At 40.4% G+C, this 5,000-nt stretch overlaps 1 protein-coding gene across 2 annotated transcripts in view; it reads left to right on the top strand.

Moving 5' to 3' along the window:
- Positions 1–5,000, top strand: part of fam184ab (family with sequence similarity 184 member Ab) — a 167,432-nt gene that overhangs the window by 102,656 nt on the left and 59,776 nt on the right. The gene's annotated exons all lie outside the window — the stretch shown is intronic.

Raw genomic sequence — 5,000 nt, 5'->3', positions numbered from 1 at the left:
TGGGCTTTTCACACGCTGAGGTCAGCAGCCTCTAAATGACTCTATTAAGAGTTTATCTCAGCATTAAAATGTCTCTAAATGATGAAAACAGCAGAAGGATTTGAACAACAGTATGTCTCTGTAGGATCTCAGTCGTCCAGGTCATGGTAATGTTGAAGCTTGATCCAAAGACAAGAGGACTTGGTTTAAGATCTTCTCCTCCGACAGGCTTCTTCAGTTCTAAACTATCTGATGGACGGAGCTAGAAGTTAAGCCTCTGTGGATCATTAGCATGCCAATGATCAAGGATGAGTCACATGAGGGTCGTTAGCTGATAACTTGAGAACTGAGTTTAAAACTGAAGAAGCCTTTCAAGGAGAAACGTCTTCAAGAGCTTCAACCAGGTCAAGTTGCCTTTGGATCAAGCTTCAAAGTTTGAACCTATATCAATGATTTTCTCCACACTCTGCAGAAGGAACTCAGATACTCATCTCCGTTGTCTTGCTCAACTCGTGTGATCTTTTCAGTGTGCTTACATTTTCTTATTTCCGATATTTCCAGGATGCTTTTTAGTATTCCTGAAGAAGTTTTATGACCTTGTTGCTTCACGTCCCAGGTGAATGACTGGATGTCCTTACATAACAACGATTCATTCAGCAAGCAGGCGAACATACAGTTAAAAAAAAAAAAATCAGTGATGGCTCATCCAGAAAGGAGAAACTTTTTAGTTCTCAGACATGGTGTCCCAGTTACCCTGGATAATCCACAGAACACTGACTGTTTGTTTTTTGTGGTGGTTAAAGGTTCTGCCAATGAAAGCTGCTCACAGTGAAGTCTGTGGATTATCCACAATAACTGGGACAGTGTTTCTGTAAGGGGAGTTTGCTGTTGAATTTTTGATTTCAAAGTTGTGATGCTGTGGGCCCCGTTGACGAAACGCTTATATCACTTGGGTTACGACAGGAATCTGATGAATATCTCAAACATGGATGGTTCACTAGACGATGGCCCTCTATGCGTAGAGATGAAAAATGCAACACCTCTTACATAAAATTTCTATTTTAGGGCGTTCACACTTGCAGAAAACTCCTGAATAAATATTTCCAGGAGGAGCTGTATGTGTGAATGCAAACAGCCAGATTTTTCATTCGGACTTCACCCAGAGTTTCTCCCGCCAAGCCCCCCTAGTATTTTATTCCGCAGCAAGTCCGAGTGAGCTGATGTGAGCAGCAGGATATTATCAGGAGAATTCACCTGGAGCCAATGGGGAGGGGGAGTGACTTATATAGTTTTAATTGAAAGTGCCTCCATTACCTCCACAGTTGACAAGATTACAGTAGAATTCTTAGCTTAACAAAATTCTGTAAAGGTAAAACTGAAGAACTGTTCAAAGCTTTTGTTTGAGGGTATTATGTAAAAGTTTTAAAATGTATCATCTTTGGATTTTTGCCCTTTCTCATCTTTTCTTTTTTACACATCCCGCTCAACTCAACAACGATTAGATTTACGGGCCGCTTCCTCTACATCCTGGTGATCTTATCTGTACTTCAGTCCAATCTCGAGCACATGCTCAATCTCAACCTTCGTTTTTTTGTTTTATCTGTTAATGCTCCAGCTCGTTCTGAAGGTCACACTTGATATTATATCATAGCCTCCGCTCTTTCTCACCACTGCACATTATATTACTTCACTCTTGACCTTCGTTCTCCATTGTGCTGTTTCTCTTTGAGTGTGACCAAAGCCTCTAAATACTGTGGGGCTTAGGAAACATCTCATAACACCTGTACCATCAAATAATATCCCCTGTGTGTCAGTTTAAATCGTTTCCTTTTCTTCAAATTCCCCCTACACATATTTAAGTTAACAGCAAGAAGGTCAAGTCAGAGTTGTTCTCAGCAGAATATATAATCATATTTCTTTTGATATTGTAATGTCACCTCATAGCACTCTAACGTTCTGACTAATCATAAGAGGTGGACTCACTCTCCAATTAAAGCACAAGAAACAGCCAGAGCTGAGGAACTCATTACTGATATCTGATGCATGCCAAATTCCCAAATACCCGTTCAGAAAGCGGAGCTCCCATCATGACCAATGAGTCTTTTAGATTCCCCACTACACACATTAGCACTAACCTAAAGTGGAAAACTAACTCTGAGCACATCAGTGCGAAAGCTTAATAGCAACATTACTTTTTTAAACAGCTTATAAAATAGGCCAGATCAGGCATTAAGTTCTATTTCTGTTCTACTCAGACACAGAGTCCATCGTCACATCCTTTATTACAGTATACCAAACTCCATTCGATCTGCAGACTCCCTTTGCACTGATAAGAAAAAGATACCAGCTCTTCCATGAACATCTTCACAGTTAATGATAATGATGGTTTTGATGATGATGATTGTTTTGTTTGATAATGACAAAGATGTTATTTAGGATGGTTTTGATGCTGATTAGACCTCTCAAGAACAGCTGTCGATGTTGTGATTTGCCTCTGTGAGGGTGCACTTCCTGTCAGCACCTCCAAAGCTGTTTGTTTGCACCGCTTACTGATGTTGTTTCCTCCTCTCTAGATCCTTGCTTGTGTTGTACTTACTCTCTGATGTACGTCGCTTTGGATAAAAGCGTCTGCTAAGTGAATTGTAGAATTGTTGGATTGTAGTTTGGTCTTGCAGAACGGACAAACACTAAAATAATGTACAGCCGTTAGTTACCCAGAATCATAGGAAATCAAGGAATCTCTAGATACTTTCTAAACTGTAAAGAAAACAAATAATCATCTTGGACATTTCACATCCTGGTCATCACCTCTTCCAGCTACTTCCCTTTAGGTTAATGTCCTCTTCATCCGCTCCACAAACTCCTCGTTCTTTAGTCCCTTCCTATACTGCTGACATGCAGCGTCAAGCACCTACTGTGTAAGAGTGTTCATAAAGTTTCTCTATAGTTCTACCTTTTGTTTTGTAGCTCTACCTGTCCAACATCCATCCATCCATCCTTCTATCCATCAATCCAGCCATTCATCCATCTATCCATCCATCCATCCATCCATCCATCCATCCATCCTTCTATCCATCAATCTATCAATCCATCCATCCTTCTATCATCCATCCTTCTATCCATCAATCCATCCATCCATCCTTCTATCCATCAATCCATCAATCCATCCATCCATCCATCCATCTATCCATCAATCTATCAATCCATCCATCCTTCTATCATCCATCCTTCTATCCATCAATCCATCCATCCATCCTTCTATCCATCAATCCATCCATCCATCCATCCTTCTATCCATCAATCCAGCCATTCATCCATCTATCCATCCATCCATCCATCCTTCTATCCATCAATCTATCAATCCATCCATCCTTCTATCATCCATCCTTCTATCCATCAATCCATCCATCCATCCTTCTATCCATCAATCCATCAATCCATCCATCCATCCATCCATCTATCCATCAATCTATCAATCCATCCATCCTTCTATCATCCATCCTTCTATCCATCAATCCATCCATCCATCCTTCTATCCATCAATCCATCCATCCATCCATCCTTCTATCCATCAATCCATCCATTCATCCTTCTATCCATCCATCCATCCTTCTATCCATCCATCCATCCATCCATTCATCCTTCTATCCATCCATCTATCCTTCTATCCATCAATCCATCCATTCATCCTTCCATCCATCCATCCTTCTATCCATCAATCCATCCATCCATCCTTCTATCCATCAATCCATCCATTCATCCTTCTATCCATCCATCCATCCTTCTATCCATCAATCCATCCATCCATCCTTCTATCCATCCATCTTTCTATCATCCATCCTTCTATCCATCAATCCATCCATTCATCCTTCTATCCATCCATCCATCCTTCTATCCATCAATCCATCCATCCATCCTTCTATCCATCCATCTTTCTATCATCCATCCTTCTATCCATCCATCCATCCATTCATCCTTCTATCCATCCATCCATCCTTCTATCCATCAATCCATCCATTCATCCTTCTATCCATCCATCTTTCTATCATCCATCCTTCTATCCATCAATCCATCCATCCTTCCATCCATCCATCCATCCATCCATCAATCCATCCATCCATCCTTCTATCCATCAATCCATCCATCCTTCCATCCATCCATCCATCCATCAATCCATCCATCCATCCTTCTATCCATCAATCCATCCTTTCATCCATCATATCTAATTTTGTCATAGCGTTCTATTCATTGTCATCCATCCATCCATCCATCCATCCATCCATCCATCCATTCATCCATCATCAATATCTAATTTTGTCATAGCGTTTTATCCATTGTCATTCACCCATACATCCATCCATCTATTCATCCATCCATGAATCCATCCATTCATCCATCCATCCATCCATCCATCCATCCACCCATCCATCCATTGTTCTACATATCTTTATTTCTCTCATGTATCTAGTGTTCTTTGTATTCTATAATCCTACTTTTCCAATGTTCAAACATTTTATCAGTCTACCCCTTCATGTACATCCATCCATCTACCTAAATGTTGTAATGGTTCCTATTGGCCCTCATGATCCTCTCCTTTCCCAGTCTCTTAGGAGAGTTCTGAAGAGCACAACAAAAATAGAAGGCCAATATGTGTCAAGTCCAACATCAAATTATAAAAGAACTGATGTTAAAATACCATGAAACAGTTAGGGAACCTGAAGCGTCCCTTTCCTCTTATCTTGGGAATCATCACAACCTAAATCTGTCAGCAGCATCTCTCCAGGCATTTTATTTATTTTTATACCTCCCTAGATGTACAAAGTTTTTTTTAACACAAATATTTGTGAACACATCTTCCTCCTAACGGGGACACACTTCACTAATCTTGAAAGCTGATTTGAAACACTGTGTACTTAATATGTTCACAGTTTCAAGCTGTAAAAGAGGGCTTCCGGATAGGCCTGTAACATCCACTAATTCGGGGGTGTCTTGAATCGGAAGTGTCAGAAACCAAACACAAA

Source organism: Labrus mixtus, chromosome 12 (genome assembly GCF_963584025.1).
Source record: "Labrus mixtus chromosome 12, fLabMix1.1, whole genome shotgun sequence".
Taxonomy (NCBI): domain Eukaryota; kingdom Metazoa; phylum Chordata; class Actinopteri; order Labriformes; family Labridae; genus Labrus; species Labrus mixtus.
The sequence above is the reverse complement of the archived record's forward strand: the minus strand, read 5'-3'. Positions and strand labels throughout refer to the sequence as shown.